The sequence below is a fragment of the Macaca nemestrina genome, chromosome 17, assembly GCF_043159975.1.
Source record: "Macaca nemestrina isolate mMacNem1 chromosome 17, mMacNem.hap1, whole genome shotgun sequence".
NCBI classification, from domain to species: Eukaryota; Metazoa; Chordata; class Mammalia; order Primates; family Cercopithecidae; genus Macaca; species Macaca nemestrina.
Window position 1 is genome coordinate 24,770,433 of NC_092141.1, and position 21,881 is coordinate 24,792,313.

Genomic DNA, 21,881 nt, shown 5'->3' on the forward strand with positions numbered 1-21,881 from the left:
AGATTCTGGAAAGGTCGTGGAGAAGATGGAATACTTACACAGCGCTAAAGATGTGAATTTGTTCAGTCAGTGTGGAAAACAGTGTAGGAATTTCTCAAAGATCTTACAAAAGAAGTACCATTTGACCCAGAAATCCCATTTTTGGCTGTATACCCAAAGGAAAATAAATCTTTCTACATGATTAATGCATGATTCAGATACATATATATGTGTGTTAATCACAGCACTATTCACATTGGCAAAGACATGGAATCAACCGAAATGCCCATCGACAGTAGACTGGATAAACAAAAAGTGGTACACATACACCAATGCAGCCATAAAAAAAGAACAAGATCCTGTACTTTGCAGCAACATGGATAAATCTGGAGGCCATTATCCTAAGCGAACAGTCATAGGAACAGAAAATCAAATACTGTACATTCTCACTTATTAGTGAGAGTTAAACACTGAGAACACATGGTCACAAAGAAGGCAGCAACAGACACTGGGGCCTACTTGAGGGTGGAGGATGGGAGGAAGGAGAGGATTAAAAAACCACCAATTGGGTACTATCCTTATTATCTGGGTGACAAAATAGTCTGTATGCCAAACCCTCATAACATGCAGTTTACCTATATTAACAAACCTGCACATGTACCCCTGAACCCAAAAGTTAAAAAATAAAAACCCCCCTCCAAAAAAGGAAGTGCCTTAAGTGCTTTAGAAATATTATCTTATTTGATCTAAACAATAACCCTGCAAGGTAGACTATTTTCCTCTTCACTTATGATGACCACAGAGATGTTAAGTAACTTGTCCAAGGCCACACAAGTTACCAATGGAGGAACAGTGTTGGGGGTTGAGTTCAGACAATGCAGTTCCAGATTCCGTGTTCCTAATCATTAAGCTATGCTGTGCTGTTTCTCAAAAACTGTAACAGGTCACACACACATGGCATTTACTCCATGCCAGGAATTGCTCTATGCACTGACACATACATAACAATGTAACCCCCAAGGTCACCCATGGGAGGCAGTACAGTGCTCAGGAAGGCTCCCCCATTGAAGTTGGGAAAGGAAGGGGTGGGAGGAGCAGACTCTCAATCCCACACTGATGAACACCAGTTTCTTAGACACTCACTTCATTGACTGTTTCTAAAACATTCAACTTCTTAATGGCACTATTTCTTGTTTTTTTTTTAATTCCTATTTCATCAGTTATGGAAGATTTAATGGTATTATCACAATGGTAAGTACCAGTTATAATTAACAAACCGGTTTGGGAGCAAGGCTGACTCCTGGTGAGCCTGCAGCTCTCCCCTGGTGAGAGCAGCAGTGCACAGATGTATCAAGCAGAGCCGACCAGCCCCGTGGGTTCAGTGGGCCATGGCACTGGCCTGGACATTTTATTGAGTGAATGGAGAGATCTAATCCATCTGGCAAGTCAGTTAAGAGAGCTTCTACCATTTTTGTTGACATGTAACACTGTAATAAAACTCACTTGTAATACTGTAAGCTCTGTAAAAAAATTTTAAACTAGCCTATTTCTTTAAAGGAGATGTTAAGCAATTTGTGCTCCCTTGAACCTCTTCATTTTTGCTTTTAGGACAGTAGAGCTCAGTAACACAATCAGTTACTAAACACAATCAATTACTAAAATAAATATTATCAACAGTAACCAAAAAATTCAACTTAAGGCTATCATACCCGAACTCAAATATCCAGAAGCCAATTTAAGTAATCCATGCCTCCTTGGCAAGAGTGTATGGATAATACCTTTTCTTTGTGATAGTAAAACCTACCTATTTTCTCACCTTACCCAGTATCAGGTTTTATGCATCTACAGATAAAGCAATCAACATACTGCATAGAAATCTTGAGCTCTTAATTGAAAGGTACACCAGAGTTATATCTAAATCATTGGCTACAATGATCTAAAACACAGTTACATCTAAATCTTTTGTAACTATGATCTAAAACCACTTCAGTTACATCCTAGTATTAATCACAAGATGAAAACTCTTACATTACCTTTACTTTCAGAACTATAGCCAGTGTTGCTATCTTGTGCAGGCAACATGTCTTCATAACCCCACAATACTATGTGTTTTCCAAGTAAACAGGAGGGAGATCCAGACGCCCCTTCCAAAAGCAACAGCTTGGAGGAGAGAAGAAAAATCAAAGACACTTAGAGCATTCAATTCAGCAAGAAGTGAACCTGCCACCCCAAAGGGCAGAAAACAAAATCTTAAAATTAGTATTTTATATATTCATCTCAAGTTATTGCAATATTTTTAAACAAAAAATTACAAAACCATGTTTCCAAAAATGTTACAATAAAACTATATCTGTGTGTAAAGTGTATAGATTTTATGTGTACATCTGTGTGTGTGAGAGAGGGGGTTATGAATTAGGAAGCATATGTACCAAAACATTAGAAATATTTGGGTAATGAGATTATGAATGATTTTGACTTTCTTCTTTACACCCTTAATATATCATCATCTCAAAATTTACAATCAGAATTCATTATAAGCTATTGTATTTTTATTTACGTATCTATCTCTTTATTTAAGGATACGCTGTCTTACTCTGTCAGCCAGGATAGAGAGTGCAGCTGCGCTCTCAGCTCACTGCAACCTCAGCCTCCCAGGCTCAAACAATCCTCCCACCTGAGCCTCCTGAGTAGCTGAGACCAAAGTTAAGTTTTCCTCGGTTTAAAGTAACTTGTTATACTTATGTTGTTTAGCCTCATGGTAACCAGAAAACAAAAATCAATAAACACCCTAAACATAAAAAGTAAGGAATTAAAACACACACTACCAGAAAAATACTACTTCACTACAAATAAAGACAGGAAGGAAGGCAAGGAGGAAAGAAAAGAAAGGAAGAAAAAGAGATCAGAAAGAAGGGAAACAGGGAAGGGAGAAATAAAAGAAAAAAGAGTAGCAAAACCACCATAAAACAAGTAAAAAATGGCAGTAGTCTGTTTTTACCTGTGATAATCCTGAATATGAATGAATTAAATTAAGACACAGTGGCTGAATGGATTAAAAGACCCAGTTTTATACTGCCTACGAGAAACTCAGTTCACCTTTAAAGACATACACAGACTGAAAGTGAAGGGATGATAAAAGATACCCCATACAAATGGAAACAAAAAAAGCAGGAGTAGCTATACTTAGATAAAATAAACTTTAAGTCAAAAAATAGAAAATAAAAATTATATAATGAGAAAGAAGTAAACAGCTGCCTAACAATTATAAGTGCATGTGCAACCAACACTCAAGCACCTAAATACAGATGCAAATATTAACAGGCCTTAAAGGACAGATGGACTGCAATACAATAGAGTACCTCAACACTCCACTATCATCAGCACCCCACTACCGTCAATGGACAGATCATCCAGACAACAAAACGTCATCAGCTAAACTGTACTCTATACAGAATGGACCTAACAGACATTTTCACAGTTTTCCACTCCACAACTGCACAAAGCACATTCTACTGAGTAGCACGTGGAGTATTCCACAGGACAGATTATGTGTCAGGCCAAAAAACAAGTCCCAACACATTTTTAAAAACTGAATTCATATCAAGTATCTTTTCTGACCTGAGTGGAATCGTATTAGAAATCAGTAACAGGAAGAAACTTTAAAAACTGTACAAATACATGGAAATTGAAATACATGCTCATGAGCCAATAAATTTAAAAAAAGGAAATTAAGTATTTATTGAAACATAACAATAGAAACACAATACATCCTGTGGGATGCAGCAAAGGCAATTCTAAGAGGAAAAGTGCATAGCTATAAACGCCCACATCAGAAAAATAGAAGGATCACAAATAGCCATCCTGACAGTACACCTCCAGTAATGAAAAAAACAAGAACAGTCAAATGCTAGAATTAGTGGGAAAAATACCATAAAGATTAGAGAAAAAATTTTAAAAATAGAAACAAAAAATACAAAAAGTCAATGGAACAAAGAGCTGGAGTGTTTTAGAAAAAATAAATTCAAAATTGACAAGCTTTGACTAGACTAAAGATATAAAGAAGAAAACAAAATCGTAGATAAAAAAGACATTGCAATTGATAACGCAAAAGTATGAAGGACTGTGAGATTTAGAAGTGAATAAATTTCTAGACACAACGAATTCCCAAGATAGAATGATAAAAAAATAAAAATAAAAAAATCTGAATAGACCAATAATGAGTAATGCAATTAAAGCGGTCATAAAAAGCCTCCCGGCAAAGAAAAACGCTAGAATCATGGTTTCTCTGCTAAATTACCAAACATTTTAAAAAGAGATAATACCAATTTGACTCAAAATATTCCCCCTAAAATAAAGAGGAAGGATGGCTTCGAAACTTGTTCTATGAGGACAGCGTGACCCTGGTACAAAAAACAGACCGGGACACAACACAAAAAGAAAACCACAGGCAAATATCCCTGATAAACATAGGTGCAAGAAATTCTCAACAAAATAGTTGGAAATTGCATTTGACAACACAATAAACAGATAACCTGCCATGATCAAGTGGGTTTCATCCCAGGAATATGAGGACGATTCACTAAACACAAATAAATGTGCGACATCACATTCAGTAAATCAAGAACGAAAACCATATAATCATTTCAGTAGATGCTGAAAAAAATAAAAATCAACATTCCTTCACGATAAAAACAACATGAGTAATGGAACATATCTCAGCACCATATAAGCCATATATGAGAAACCCACAACTAACATAATCAATAGGGAAAAATTAAAAGCTCTTCCTCTAAGCTCTGGAACAAGCGTGGCTACTTTTACACCACTTTTATTCATCATAGTACTGGAAGTCCTAGCTAGAGCAATTAGGAGAATGCAATAAAAGGCATCCAAATTGGAAAAAAGGGGAGTCAAATTGTGTCTGTTTCCAGGTGACACGAACATATATAGAGAGGACCCTAAAGATTCCACAAAAAACCTACTAGAAATGAGAAATTTAGTCAAGTTCCAAGATACAATATCAATATATAAAAATGAGTAGCACGCCCATGCACCAGTAGTGAAATATCTAAGAAAAAAATCAAGAAAGCTATTTTATTAGAAAAAAAGATATCTAGGGATAAAGTTACCCAAAAAGGCAAGAAATCCCAAAATGAAAACTATAAAACATAGATGAAAGAGATTAAAGCAGACAACACAAGTAAATGGAAAGATATCCATGTCCATGCACTGGAATAATGTTAAAATATCTGTATCACCCAATGTGATCTACAGAATCAATGCAATCTGTGTTCAACTACAAAACACTTTCTTCATTGAAATAGGAAAAAACAATCTTAAAATTCACATGGAAATTCAAAATGCCTCAGATAGACAAAAGTATCTGAAATAAAAAGAAAAGCTGGAGGCATCACACTACCTGATTCAAAATATACTACAAATCTATAGTAAGCATGGTACTATCAATAAAAGGGGTTGGGGTGAGACAGAGACAAATGACAGATACAGACAAGTGAAACGGAATAGAGAAATCGGAAATCAACTCACACATTTACAGTCAACTCACTTTTAACAAAGGCACCAAGAACACACATTGGGGAAGGATAATGGCTTCAATAAACTGTGCTAGGAAAGCCCAACACCCACATGAACAAAAATACATCTAGGCTGTTATCTTACCATATACAAAAATCTACTCAAAATGAAGATTTAAATGTAGGACCCGAAACTATGAAACTACCAAAGAAGAAAACATAGGATAAATGCTTCATGAAATTGGTTAGGACGACGAATTTTCAAGTAAACATCAAAAGCACAAGCAACAAAAGCAGAAATGTAATTACATTAAATTAAAAATTTCTGCAAAGCAGAGGAAGCAATCAGTGGAATGAAGGAACCAGAGAATGGAAGTATTTGCAAACTATTCCTCAGGCAAGGGGTTAATACACAAAACACATAACTCAAACTACTCAACAGCAAAAATACAAATAATCTTATTTTTATAAATCTACCCAAAACTTTCGTTCCCCACCATTATTTCCCCACCTTCTTTTCCCGACCGCATTTGGCCCCCTCCCTCTCGCCACCCTTTTTCTTCCCCCAACCACCCGCAAACTTTTTCACCATCATTTTTTCCCTACCGTCGCAAAGCTTTCTCTAGTCTCCTGCTCACCGTGCTATTCCCCATCCATCTACCCAACACTTTCACCACTGTTTTTTCCCACCGTATTTTCCCCTTCTCCCTGGCCACCCTCTTTTTCCCCCTCCCGCTCTCATCACCCCCTTTTGCTTCTTCATCTAAGCAAACACTTTTTCCCCGTCTTTTCCCAAAAACTTCTCCCCACTCCTACTGCTCACTACCCTCTTTTCCTCCATCTACCCAAAAACTTTTCCTCATCATCTTCCCTCGGCTCCTCCTTGCTATTCTCTTTCACTTCTCCAACCACCCAAAAACATTTCCCCAATCTTTTCTGAAAGTCTTCTTCCCATTCCTTCTCACCTCCCTCTTTTCCCCCTCCATCTACCCCCAAAATTTCCCCCAATGTCTTTTCACGAAGTCTTCCCCGCTTCTTACTCGTCCTCTTCTCTCCCCTATCCTGCTTGCCACCCTTTTTGCCCTCTACCAACCATAATTTTCCCATCTTTTCCCCAACCTTCTTTCTCGCTCCTTCTCGCCACCCTTTTTTCTCCTCCTCCTCGTCACCCTCTTTCCCCCCTCCATCTACCCGAACACTTTTTACCCAACGTCTTGTCTTTTCTTTCTTCACCATCTTTCTTTTCTGCCACTGTTTCTTCACTAAACCTTCTCTTCCTCCAGTTGGCTACCCTCTTTTTCCTTCTCCCATTTGCTACCTTCTTTTGCTTCTTTATCAACCCAAAAACTTTTCTCCCCACCATCTTTTCTCAGAATCTTCTCTCACTACTGCTCGCCCCCGTTTTCCACCCATCACCATCTTTTTCCTCTCCCATCTACCCATAAACTTTTTACCCAGTCTTTCTGCAAAACCTTCCCTCCCTCCCGCTCCCCATCCTGTTTTTCCGCCTCCATCTACCCAAAAACTTTTTTCCCCACTCTCTTTTTGCAATGTCTTCTCCTCACTATCCCTTTTTCCCTTTCTCACTAACCGCCCTCTTTGCCTCACTCCATGTATCTATCCCAAACCTTTTTTCCTCTTCCTACCGCTCCAGCCTCTCCGTCACCGCCACCATCAACCGCAGTGAAGCGAGCAGCCCCGTAGGGTCGCGACTCAAGCCTCCAGCACGCGGCGTGCTGCTCCCTTCTCCTCGTCTTCTAAGTCGGGAACTGACCAGCTTCACAGGAAGACACGGAAACTAAAAAAGCCTGCCACCCTTTCAGCATCATTTATATACTGACGTCATGGAGGTGGAGCTTCTTTGACTGCATGTTCTGATTGGATGAGAAAAAACCTCCAGGCTTACTCGGATTGGACTTTATTATCGTGTTCTGATTGGATGAGAGCAAGTCTGAAGACAACCAATCACAGCATGAAAATAAAGCCCAATCATAGTAAGCGTAGAGGTTTTCTCTCATCCAATCAGAACATGTATTCCAGCATCCGCATGTGCGCGACCTCAGTATATAAAGCATGTTGACGTGGTCTGAGGTCATTTCAGACTCCTGTTTGTCAGCGTGCTGAGCTGTTACGTCCCAGCTTGGAGAACTGGAGAACTGGAAGGGGCCGTCACTTGCTGCCCGTGGGAGCCGGGAGCCCAGAGCCTGAGGCCCTGCTTCGCTGCTGTTGGTGGTGGTGACAGAGCGGTAGGAGGGCAGCTAGCAGCGGGAGTTTCTCTTGCCTAGCTGGAAGACGAGAAGCAGCACCACTGCATGCTGGAGGCTGGAACCTGTGCCACCGCGGGTCGCCTCGCTGCAGTGGGTGGTGACATCAGAGACTGCAACTCGGCCAGAGTGGTAGAAATGTGGCGGGATAGGTGAGTTATCCAGGGCTGCACTGTCCTCCTGGGCAAAGGTTGGGTGACCTATTGGGGCTCACTGCCCAAGGCTAACTATCTGTGGCATTGGTCTGGTTGGGGGCACTCTCTGAGGTTACATTGCTGGTGGTGGAGTGGGGGCTACGGTGGTGGGGGTGGTCACGGGAGGCAGGTCGTGTACACTAACGTGTACTAACGGTGGCAGTGGATGGGTTAAGGGCACCATCTTCTGGTGCACTGCTCGTGGCAGGGGGCGGGTTCGGTGGAGCTATCTGGGGCTACAGTGCTGGCAGTGAGGGGTGGTTCAGGGGCATCATCAGGTGCTGCACTGCCCGTGAGTGGGGGTGCACTATTAGGAGCTGTGCTGCTCATGGTGGGGTGGGGGAGGGCAGGTTTGGGGCGCTGTCTAGTGCAGTAACACCCGTGGGTGGGTCAGGTTGTGGGCACTATCGGGTGCTAACACTGCCTGCGGGCTCGGGGCCTGGGGGCAGGGAGGGTATTGGGGGTTACATTGCCTGCAGCTGTAGGGTGTGTTGAGTGTGCTATCCAGGGGCTACAGGGCTGGCAGCAGGGGGCAGGGTAGGGGTGCTATTGGGGGCTATACTGCCAGCGGGGTTGGCAGGCTGAGGAGGCAGTGACATTGGTGGCCTCCTTCTTTCTGGTGGACTCCAAAGAAGGGATCGTTCTGCTCTTCCCGGACTTAAAGCTCTAGAGGGTGATCTCCTCCTCCTGTTCGAGTACGCTTGAGCACTCTTGAGTTCAGCAGGGTCCCCACACCCACTGTGGTTCCCTGGCCTGGACACTCACGTTCTGTGTTGCAGAGACCACCTGGGACTAGCACACAGGGAATAGTGGGCACCACAGGGAGAGGGGGGAAAAAGGGCACTGTGTGTGGAGGCGTCAGGAATGGGAACCAGCACTTGGGTGGGGAGGGCTGGCTCCGTCTGAGTTTCTCCTACTTGGGCTCCCCAAGGAGTGCAGTGCAGATGGGCCCAGCAATTCCTGGCCAGCTGGACCTTTTGCTAGAAGCAAAAGCTGGGATTTGGAGGGTAGGTTTGAGTGCCTTCACTGAAACTGGTCCCTGCCTCCCAGTGGCCAGCGTGACAAGGTGAAGCTTTAACACTTCCACTCAGTGCTTCGTGTTCTCGGCTTTTCTGGCTTGGGGAGCTTGGCCCTCCTTCAGGCTCTGTTGTGCGTCAGCTGAGGCTTGGGACAACCTAGGATATGTAGAGAGTTTATCAAGCCCACTATAGTAGCTTACATCCTGGAACTCCCTGGAAATTCCCTGGCTGTCACCTTGCTGTTTGCGTCAAACAGGATTTCAATCTCAGGCTAATACAACTGCTGGCCCTGCATGTTCATGTGTCACTGAGATCATCACTTTAACTGACAGTGCTTTAAGTGAGTCCCCACTAGCAATAGCAATTAGACTGCTAATTTGCAAGGTCTGCTCTTCCTGGTTGAACCCCTTTGCCAAAAAAGATGAGGTGTGGATAGGAACATCGTCAATAAAAATGCCACATGCTCTCACTGTTACTATTCAAAGTTTAGTCATTTTTGTGAATAAACACTCCTTGATTTGTTATGTACCTCTTTTATAGTTCCCAAACATTTAAGTGACTGTTTTTGACAGTTTTGTACAGCTTTCTAGTCATTTTCTATGGTGAGAATTTCTCAACCTCCTCCTTTCATCATGAGAAAAGTGAATCAGGTTCGCTTTTATTTTCCTTAAGGACCATTCCTATAAAATTCATCAACGGGCAGTCTCTCTAATAACTGACTTAGTATTTTTTCTCAGTTTTGCCATGTTAATTCTACACATACAGTATCTTCACTGTGGAGATAAAAGCATTGACATTACCCTTTTGTGTTTAAGAATTTTTGATCATTAACTGTGGTTCCTTATTTGGTTTTAAGCAAGGAATATTTACACATATGCTGCTTTGAAATTGATCTTTCTCTTTTCTCAGCTCATTTGTAATTTATACAAACCTTTCTCCTTCTTAGAAATATAATCAAAACTTTTATATGTTTCTATCACAATTTTTAAAAAGAAATTAAAATATATTGAAAGCAAATGGGAGACCACAGTATTTAGGAAGTATTACAGTTTATCACTCTGCCGTTTCCCTTTCTGAGGTTTAAATCTATAGAGGTTTTCTCTTTTATTTTCTTTTTTTTCCTTTTCAAGGAGGGGAGTGAATGATAATCAGAGTATTTTGGGGTATACATTGAAGGTAATTTATCCAAGTCTTTACATGATTTCTTGAGACAGAAAATTGTATGGTGACAACTACCACTGCTGAAATTAGTGTACCATTCTGCTAACATCTACTAAAATCAATTTTATTGGAGTCAGAGACTCCAAATATAATTTCAATGATATTGTATAGCCATTCAGAGCTCTAATTTTTAATTTTTAATTTTGGGTTTATGCATATTTTTAAAGTGGTTAGATAATAGCTATAGTAATTTTAGAGAAATTGCATGAAAAAAGATCTGTTTATTAAATAAGTGTTTTTTATTACTATTGTCTTAATGTAAAACAAATACACATTTTCTAATTACATAATTCATGAATTTGTACTTAATCTGCTTCCTAACAAAATTTCCAATGATGTAATTCGTGAATTTCTACTTAACCTGCTTCATAGCAAAAGATTCAGAAGAGAAATAAAAAATGAGAAAAATTGCTTAAAGTATATACAATAATATCTATTGATTTAGACTAAAAAGTTATTTTATTCAAAATAAGAACGTGAAAGGCCAAAGACTATTTTTGCGAACTTCAGTTTTAATATTTAAAAATACTTTAGAATAGATTGTCGCAAATAGTACAAGTAGAATTCTGATTTATTTTAATTAAAATAGTTAAGTGTATTATGCATTGAAATTTATTATTGAAAATAATATATTATTTTTATTCAGTAATTTCAATAATGTATTCAATAATACATTAATGTAATGTATTCAATATATTACATTAATATTTGTTAATATACATGTATTTTCAATAATATATTCAATATTTATACATTATTGAAATATATGTATATTAACAAATATTAATGTAATATATAAATGTATACAATGTATATGATATACAAATATGTATATATACACATTAAATTGGTAGCTCACTACAGGGTTGACATGTGTCTTTCTTTCAAATGACATCAAATTATGATTTTTAAAATGAGGGAGATTTTATAACATAGCAAATAGTTTTGGCTGAGATGTCAATGATAATCTTTCTGATTCAATGTAAATCACCATTTACCCATTATATTTTGATTTTTCCTCAGGATTTTTATAAACATTTGCTCTAGAATAGGATTTTTACAGAAAATTATAATCCTGCTGGCTATCCAGCATGTTAGAAGCATCTACTCCACTAATCTTAAATTTACCCTTTTTCACCAAGTCACATTTACATGCCAAACTTGACAAATACCTCTGTAAAAGTTTTCTTTTAACTTGAAATAGTAGCACTACACTGAGTTGTTTAAAAGTAAATGACTATGAATTTACTAACAAAGAAAGAGTGGACTTAATATTTTGTAAGTGCCATTATTTCTATTAAAGCCAGTTCATGCTCCTTTTGCACTAAACTTGGCTCCCATAGTTCTTTGGACAATTGGAAGCATTAAATCTACCATCAGAGGGCAAAGAGCTAGAATCATTAAGGATATTCAAAAGCATATGCCAAGACGCTAAAGGCAATTCAATACCAATTCAGAAAATTTCGACACTGGTATTGTTTTGATTCTGCAACACTCTTTCAGTTACGTACATATAATACATTTCAGGTATGTACATATAATACATTTTTAATGAACCCATTTCTACATTTTAATGTCCTGTATTTACATTAAGGTGTAAGAATTAATCAGCATGAAATACTTGGGAAGCAAATGGGGGCTGGAATATTTGATACTTGAGTCCATGACAATATGTGTCCAGGAAGAATTTTATAATATAGAACAAATGATGTACCATCTGTCTTTAAAAATGAAATTGTTCTTTTACATGTTAAAAGTAAATGGGATATTAGGAAGTGATTATTATGCTGTTTTTGTGTTACTGTTGTTTCTTTTCCAAAAGAGGAAAGGAGGTCTGGAAAAAAATGCTGATGCTAATGCATATTTGACAATTAAAAGTACACACAATATAGTATCTGAAAATGAAAAGATGCTTGTTACAAGCACTTTACCATTAACAAACTATTACTTTCATCACCCCAAAGCATCAACATAAAACTGAGCATCAACAAAAATGGAGTAAAAGCTATCCAAAGATTAGTCTAACACCCCAACTGTTAATTCATTGCTGCCATTTATTCTTCAGTAATTTGCTCTGCTGTGGGTTTTTATCACTGGTATGAGTTTGAAATGAGTTTCAAAGTACGATTTAATAATCTATTAACTTAAAGTTTGAAATAAAACTCATAGGATGAAATAAACTAACATAAAAGATACTGCACCATAGCAAAAACTTTTAAATGGCTTGATGTTAGGGCTGTGCCTATAAAAATTTATTAGCAAATATTCTTTTTTAAATTTTTTTTTTATTTTTTAAAATTATTATTATACTTTAAGTTCTAGGGTACATGTGCATAACGTGCAGGTTTGTTACATATGTATACTTGTGCCATGTTGCTGTGCTGCACCCATCAACTCGTCAGCACCCATCAACTCGTCATTTACATCAGGTATAACTCCCAATGCTATCCCTCCCCCCTCCCCCCTCCCCCCTCCCCATGATAGGCCCCGGTGTGTGATGTTCCCCTTCCCGAGTCCAAGTGATCTCATTGTTCAGTTCCCACCTATGAGTGAGAACATGCGGTGTTTGGTTTTCTGTTCTTGTGATAGTTTGCTAAGAATGATGGTTTCCAGCTGCATCCATGTCCCTACAAAGGACACAAACTCATCCTTTTTTATGGCTGCATAGTATTCCATGGTGTATATGTGCCACATTTTCTTAATCCAGTCTGTCACTGATGGACATTTGGGTTGATTCCAAGTCTTTCCTATTGTGAATAGTGCCGCAATAAACATACGTGTGCATGTGTCTTTATAGCAGCATGATTTATAATCCTTTGGGTCTATACCCAGTAATGGGATGGCTGGGTCATATGGTACATCTAGTTCTAGATCCTTGAGGAATCGCCATACTGTTTTCCATAATGGTTGAACTAGTTTACAATCCCACCAACAGTGTAAAAGTGTTCCTATTTCTCCACATCCTCTCCAGCACCTGTTGTTTCCTGACTTTTTAATGATCGCCATTCTAACTGGTGTGAGATGGTATCTCATTGTGGTTTTGATTTGCATTTCTCTGATGGCCAGTGATGATGAGCATTTTTTCATGTGTCTGTTGGCTGTATGAATGTCTTCTTTTGAGAAATGTCTGTTCATATCCTTTGCCCACTTTTTGATGGGGTTGTTTGTTTTTTTCTTGTAAATTTGTTTGAGTTCTTTGTAGGTTCTGGATATTAGCCCTTTGTCAGATGAGTAGATTGCAAAAATTTTCTCCCATAAATGGTGCTGGGAACATTGGCTAGCCATAAGTAGAAAGCTGAAACTGGGTCCTTTCCTTACTCCTTATACGAAAATTAATTCAAGATGGATTAGAGACTTAAATGTTAGACCTAAAACCATAAAAACCTTAGAGGAAAACCTAGGTAGTACCATTCAGGACATAGGCATGGGCAAAGACTTCATGTCTAAAACACCAAAAGCAACGGCAGCAAAAGCCAAAATTGACAAATGGGATCTAATTAAACTAAAGAGCTTCTGCACAGCAAAAGAAACTACCATCAGAGTGAACAGGCAACCTATTAGCAAATATTCTATGCCACATGGTAACTTTGATTTATAAACTGCAGGTGTTTCATTCCATTTTTCCAATTATTTAATAGAAATATTTTTATGGCAAGAATTTTCCCTTGTTCTCTCCCAACACATTTTTACCTAACTCGCCATTACCTCATCTAGCCACTTCTGTTCAAATGAGTTTCGAAACACCCTCTGCAGAGATAGATGATCATTCAGTCCTGTTCAGAATCGGGGAGATAGGCCTGAATAGAGGGCTTTCTTCAATGTAGTGGTTCTATAAACTTATCCATTTGTGTGGATCTATATGAATACTCTTGAACAAAATGTCTAAGCAGCAGCCCTTCAGTACATTTCTTGGTCATTTTCTCATGGACTATTACAAGAGGAGCTTGTTGCCCAAGCACCCCTCTGCCCTCCCACCACCTTTCTCCCCTTGGTGCTGGCAAAGGCTGCCTCGTTTTCTGGAGTGTGCTATCCCATTTCTCTGATATAGGACGGAAGTGGCACATGGTTAGCTGAGCTCAATGAAAGAGACAGTAGAGTTTTGCCACTTGCTCTCTTACTCTACACCAAAAGCCATGAATTTTTTATTTCCATAACCATCGCTTCAAGGGGGTGATTGGTCAGGAGCCAACTAGGGACTAGGGACAGATGGAAGAGGTTTCTACTGCAACTTTGAAGCTGCTCATGGAATTATAGCTTGCCACAATCTGGAAGTGGCCCAAACCAGAAGGAATATCTGGACACATATTGCCAGTACATACAACTTCACAGAGCCTTGAGGGGTGGAGGAGAGAATACCACTATATCTTTCAGACAATAAGTTGGCCAGGTCCCTGGAAAGCTCTATTAAGGGTCACTGTTAGACGTTGGATTCAAGACATGTGTTGGGAGTGAAAGCAAGCTCATATCTCTTCTGTCTACAGAGGATTAGACCATATAGAGCCAATATTCTCAACCTACAAAAGCAATATCTGAGTCTGGGCCACAGATATACAGAGAAGTCTGTGTGAGTTGTGAATTTTTACCTTAACATGATATTAAAATGGTGACAGGTAACATTTATTGAGCACTAAATATGTGTCAGCCATTATGTTAACAGTTTCATGTGTTACTTAAGAAAATGTCATATGGCCAGATGTTGGCACTTTCATCTGGTTCTGCACAATTTATTATTTCATTTAATATTCACAATAATTTTATGAGTAAATACCATACCAGCCTTACATATAAAGAAATGAGTATTTGTTAACTTATGTTGAACAGACATTGTTTTAAGCACTTGATAAGAATTAAGTCGTTTAATTATGTCAACGACGCAATAAGGTAGATGATCTCCAGTCAAAATACATTCAGGTGAGGAAGCAAAGGCACAGAGAACTGAAGTACATTGTCTAAGTTTGCTTGGGTAATAAGGGGATAAAGCTAGAATTTGAACCCAGGCAATAGGATTCCAGAGTTAATACATTCAGATGCAGAAAGATTAGTTGAATTTTATAGCATCATACAGTTGGAAAGGTATATAGCCAGAGTTCAGCCCAGATCTTTCTGATTTTACAGATTATACTCTTAACCACATGATTCTATGTTGTGGTTGAGAACTTAACAAAATTGGCTAATGCTTAGCAAGCATTTGATAATAGGGATGAAGAATTTGGATTCCATTTCACGAGAGAAACTAACATTTGTTGAATGTTTATTACATAATAGACACTCGGATAGCAATTAACATAATTTATCTATTTCCATCTTCCTGAGTGAAATTATTATCCCAGTTTTAAAGATTAAAACATATATTCAGAGAAGTTAAGTAACTTGTTCTTATTGGCAAAATAGGTGTTCAAACACAAGTCTTATTGTAGTGTTTTGATGTGGTGGTAAGAACAGGAGCTTGAACAGCTGTTGAAATATTGAATTCAAAACTGGGCTAATAGAGCTTGCTTAGAGCTGCAGTGGAAGCTGAGAAGATCATTAGCAGTCTGCACATGCCTGGGGAGTTAGACACTTCGGTATCTTGCAAGACGGACCAAGGAGTGATCCAAAGCTTACTCGTCATGTAAAGCTGTGCAATGGTCAGAGTCATAACTTTGATAAAGCCTCCAGTGCCTTCTCTTCTGCAGGAATCTTTGCCTTGCCATACCAGGATCAAAACTTGGTCTCCACAGACTTTTTTTACACAGATTTTTATCAAGAAAGCAAACAGTCTAAAGTCACAAACACTGCTCTGGAGGAGGGAAGAAAGATAAGAGACTTGACTCACCTTACTTATTGCAAACAAGACAGATTGGGCTACAACTGGTGCATGGGAAACTCATTATGATCCCTTCAAGCCTTGACAAGTGCAGTGAGTAACCTGAGAGCCCAGCAAGGAGTCTCAACACACTAGTCAATCTGCTGTCAGGGTGAAGCAGACAGTGTAAACTACAGCAAGGCAACAGATTAGGCCTCAGAAGTGCACATGGTCAGCTAAGTGGGAGAACAGAACTGGATCATGGTCAACAGTGAAGGTAAAAGCAGCTCAGAATAGAATGATGTTTTGTTTCCCTAAGGTGAAAAGAGTGTTTGACAAATGACTGCTGAGAGAAGGGTGGGTCTATTATTATTAGTCAGGACCCTGCCAATAAACAGAATCTCGATCAGGTGAATTAGCTGAAGATATTTTAATGAAGGGACAGCATACAGTAGTGAGGGCAAATTTCTGAAAACCCAAAGATTAATGTGGGTTTTCCAAAGTTCAGTAACAGCCTAAAAGGGAAGGGAGAGAATATTAAGCTGTTAGAGACCAGTGATAGCTCAAGGGAGCTGTGATTACAGAGGGATGCAGCCGTTTTCATAGCTATGATGCTGAAACTGGGAGGGAGTGGAGAAAATATTCACCAACTTGTTTTTCCACCTGTCCTTTGATTTCTTGCCAGTGGCTTCCATTGGTGAGAACAACCTGAAGCCACAGTGGAAAGGGAGCCCAAGAGATGCCATCTGTGCACATCAGCTGCTCAGGGCAAAGAGCAGAATAGAGATGGGTGAAGGATGTTTCCGGTTGGGCAAACACATTAACCGTCTACCTTGGGAAAGAGTCCCAGTCTTTAGAATTGTAGTCTCATGTGCAAATATCTGCAGGGGACAGACAAGTATGCAAATAGAAAAAGGGAGCAACATGAGTGAATGGAGGACTGTTGAATATGTGCGCATTTAGAAGGGCATGAACACCACATGTGTAACCTCCTTTCAGCCTTGAGGTAATGTGAATCCATCAAGGCTAGAAGATCCAGTTTTGGAAGTGAGGCAAATCAGCTACTTGGGAGGCTGAGGTGGAAGGATCACTAGAGCCCAGGAATTTGAGTTTTGCAATGATCTATAATCCAGATAGCTATGTGACATCACCTTAATTTTAGAGATTAAAAATGAATTGGCCAAACAATTGGATGTCATGATGGTTAAAGAAAACACATCTGTGAGAGATTAATCTCATTTTTGGAAGTGAAGCACAACATTCAGGTTATATGAATTCTGATTTTTAAATATTGGGGATTAACTGAAAAAGAAAATCCTGCAACAACCAAACAAAACACATCTGTGAGAGGTATTCATTCCTCCACCACTAGGCTCAGTGTATTGGATAACTCTTGCTTTTCAACTTACATCTTCTACACTTAATGTGATTCTGGAAGTTGCTGAGGAAATCAGCCCCTCAGAGGGGAACCTGGTGTACTTTTTTGTTCAGCAGCACTGAGTAAATATCACTTTTCCATCCCAGGGCTTTTCTGAGCCCTCAGCATGTTACACTTAAGCAGCTACCCAGTCTTAGAGTCTGGGTAGTTGGAAATGCAAGTGGGGCACACATTGACCATTGTGGTACCCAAGCTAGTTCATAATCACTCCCCTTTTTATGTCTTTGGTGGAATGATCTCAAAGCTCACATACATGGATCATGTACAGTCTCCCACAGTGGTGGACAAAGGCTGAGACCACATCTTTATATTTGCTTTCTCTCCCTTCCAATTTAATTTTCCTGAGCTCTCCACTGCTGTAAAGAAATGGAAAAAAACCCTTCCTTTCTTGGGCTCTGCTTTCAGAAGAGATTCCTCCCAAGGTTCTACCATTCTGCAAATTCTGCTTTAGGAAAAAAATTAAAAGACCTGTAATTTTTCTGAGGGATATTTCATGTTCATGTAATACTGAATATTTATGGTAGACGATCCCACCCAACTCAGAATTTTTTTTTTTTTTTTTTTTTTTTTTTTTTTGTAGATGGAGTTTTGCTCTTGCTGCCCAGGCTGGAGTGCAGTGGCGCCATCACGGCTCACCACAACCTCTGCCTCCTGGGTTCCAGCGATTCTCCTGCCTTAGCCTCCTGAGTAACTGGGACTACAGGCACGTGGCCCCATGCCTGGCTAATTTTTTGTATTTTCAGTAGAGACGAGGTTTCTCCATGTTGGTCAGGCTAGTCTGAAACTCCCAACCTCAGGTGTTCTGCCCGCCTCTGCCTCCCAAAGTGCTGGGGTTACAGGCCAACTCTGATTTTTAAATATTTTAATGAATACACTTAAGCTGGGAGAAAGGGCAGAAGAAAACATTGTACATTTGTGGCCAGGGATTGCCCCAAGATAGAAAATACTCTCTGTGAATAAGTATGAATTTTTGGTTACGTGTTGACACCTAACTCCTTGGAAAATCAATAGAAAGTGATCTTTAAATATTTAGTTTTTAAATGTATTTAAGTGTTGATTCTTAAAGTGGTTTTGCACTTTTTTAGAGAAGACAGCATACATATACATATTAATATCCCTCATAATAACATTTATAAGGTTACTGTGTAGAATCTGGGAAATATGCATGTGAACCAAGAAAATAAGACACAATGTCAAATGATTTATATTTATAAGACATATATTAATCAAATCAATTCATCTAATTACTCATCTAGTCAATACACATTTATTATGTGTTTTGTATATGCCAGGCACTGTGTATACTCTCAGGTTACCAGAAGTGATTTATATTTATAAACCATATGTTGACCAATTTATCAAATCAATTCATGGAATTATTCCTATATTTGATGTGTATTTATTATGTATTTTGTGTTTGCCAGACACTGTGTATACCCCCAAGTTACCACAATGAAGCCAAAACTTCTATCCCTGGTCTCCAAAGTTCACAGGCTACCTGGTAGGAAAATAAATTAAACATGTACAAATAGTACATTAATAACTAAGTAAGTTTGTCATGGAAGTATAAAGCATTTCACCAGATGCACTTTTAACTCCAAATTTAGGGGATGAAGAAGAAAATTAATTTTCAGCTGAGATCATAAAGACCAGTCAGAGTTAGTTGACTGAGCTTTAAAAGAAGAGAAAGATTATTTCTAGCAAAAGAAACAAAGGGGCTATAAGAGAACAGTCTGGAATGAAAGGGTTATTGGGGAGAGTGAAGCAGGGTTTTTCACAAGACACGCAAGAAGCAGGTCATGGCGGCCGTATAATGCATGTTAAAGAAATGGCATCTGACTTTGAGATGGGAAGAAGCAGGGACTCTCAGGTCCTCTGAGCTGTCTGCATGGGAGGCCATGGCAAAACGTAGCATCCACGGTCAGCCCTCTGCAAAGAGAGGCAGGGACTAGCTGCTGGAAACCAAAGCACACAGACAGTATAATGAACTGGGGAGATAGAATGGTTGAGAGTGGGTGGTTACTCCATAACAATACAAAGGAACCTAAAGGTGTCTGGATGAAATAGACATTATTTACTTCACTGGCAGTCACCAAGTATGAATATATGTTAGTCATTATAGCTCTTCCTATCAATAAACTAAAATTATTTTGCAATGACTTATAAATGATGTCTAATCATTTACAATTATTTATAGTTATTTAAAAATATTTAAAAATAATGAAAGTTCTTCGTTCTGTAGAACAAATCTAGAATTCCCACAGCAAAATAGTCCTTAGTTACTCAAAGTTGAAAGTTTAGACCACCCACCGTGGGAATCTCTATCTTCATATTTCAGGCCTCTTTAAAAGACAATATGAATTTGTCCCCTCCAGATTTCATTGTCTCCCTCATCTTCTCTTCCTTGGTAGCAAAGATCTTTCCTGAGCTACAACTGTGGAATACCTAAACACAGAGACAAACAAGCTGCTAACCAACCAGTTAAATTTATTGAGAAGCCTGCTTGCACCAGTGCATAGTAGGGTCTGTGACAACACACGGAAGGCAGATATGCACCTGCAAGCCTCTGCCTTTCAAAACTGCCATACTCTCTTTCCGTCTCCACATCAGCTTTTCACTTCCATTTACAGTGTGCTCTAGACTCATTGATTATTAGCTCCAGTGCTGCCCTTTTATATTGTAGGCTCAGGGAAAAAAGGTGCCTAGGGTGCAAACATTAGGAAGCCTCTACTCAGGAACATGTCTGTGCTAACTCAGTCTTTGCACAGACCTCAGAGTGAGTGTCTGAACCCTGCACTCTAGGTGTCTCATTCCCCTACCCCTAGGCAGAGTGCCAGCTCTGCTTAGGCACATTCAAGAAAAAGTACAAAAAAAGGAGCACTGTCTCCATGTTGGCCAGAAAGAGTTTATCCTCCCATTCCTTTTCACATCCAATGATGTATTTTGGATTATCAAAACATTCAAATTCAAATGCATAATCTCCAAAGATAAAACAACATAGAGCACAATAGCGGTGCCATGGACACTGCAGAAGTGCGGTAGAATTCACACCCAGTCATGACACAGGCACACATGTAAAGAGCAGGATGACTCAGTTCTTTGCCTTCCTGTGATGTTACACCATGAATTTGGACATCTTAGAAGGTCTTTAGAAAATTACTCAGCTGTGTTTGTGCCATTCCTTCCTTCACTCATGTAACAAAAGTGTTCTTAGCCCTTACTGCATGCTAAGTACTGCGTCTTGTGCTGGGGACACAGAGATGAATGAGATACAGTGTGAATCTCATTTCCAACAAATTTCATCCATTCGCCTGTCACTGTAGAGATAACAGACTGCTGTGACAGAGGGTTCATAAAGGAGGGGAAAAGGCTCTTTCCCTAATACATTCCACATTTTAACAAACTTTTTGGCATCACAGCTCTGAGAACTGAACTGACTAAAGAGCAGTCTTCAAGTGGCAGATTGAAAACGAGACATGACATGTATAGTTTGAACGCAAATACTGGTAACCACTTGTCAAGTTTAGAATAACTAGTAGTACGAACAATTAAATCAGTTTCAGGGGGAACTTGTAGACAGCATAATAAACTTTTCTTGAAAGAATTGACAGAATTCTTCTACTTGTGCATCGGCATTCCCTGGCTTCAATGTGATCATTAAATTTCAAGTAATTTGAATGCAGAATATCAAAATGGCCAAACTTAGTGGTTAGGAGCAGAAACTCTGCAAACAGACTGGAATTGCTGCTCAGCTTGACCACCTGCTGCTTACTGCACCTGGAACATGTTACTTAACCCTCTACCTCTCAGTTTCCTCATCTGTAAAATGGCTAAAGTAATAATAATTCCTCTTTCATAGGGTTCTTATGAGTAGGAAATAGTTAAGAATGGTAAAGTTCTTAAATCAGTGCCTGGAAACTTGTAGCACTAATTAAAATTTCTTGATATATTTAGTACTTCCTGGAAAATGTAAATAATATATTCTTCAATTTTCGTGTAGAATTATATTTACTCAAGTAGATATAAAGTACGATATATGAAGAAATACATACAAAGTAAGTTAAAGTGAAGTATAATTTTTTAAAAAATATGTTTTATTGTGGCTATATATAATGTAAAATGCATTACAAATTTTTAAGCCTACAATTTACTGGTATTAATTACATTTGCAGTGTTATTCAACCACCACCACTACCTGTTTCCAAAATGTTTTCATCACTTGTAACAGAAACTCTGTAACCATTAAGCAGTTATTCTTTGTTTCCCACCTCCTCCCTAACCCTGGTAACCTCTAACTTACTTTCTGTCTTTAGATCTACTTACTCTAGATATTTCATTTAAGAGGGATCACACAATATTTTTCCTGTTGTGCCTGGCTTATTTCACTTAACATAATGATTTCAAGATCCATCTATATTGTAGCATGTGTCAGAACTTCAATCCTTTT

At 38.9% G+C, this 21,881-nt stretch overlaps 1 protein-coding gene across 2 annotated transcripts in view; it reads right to left on the bottom strand.

The window, feature by feature from the left end:
- Positions 1–7,256, bottom strand: part of LOC139359501 (centromere protein I-like) — a 59,401-nt gene extending 52,145 nt beyond the window's left edge. The window contains exons 1-2 of one of the 2 annotated variants that reach the window (XM_071082537.1): positions 7,142–7,256; positions 2,013–2,139 (exon numbers count right to left, since the gene is read on the bottom strand). The gene's annotated coding sequence lies outside the window, so the exon portion shown is untranslated. The remainder of the gene's footprint in view (positions 1–2,012; positions 2,140–7,141) is intronic. The other variant, XM_071082538.1, reaches the window with a different exon arrangement.
- Between the last annotated feature and the right edge of the window lie 14,625 nt (positions 7,257–21,881).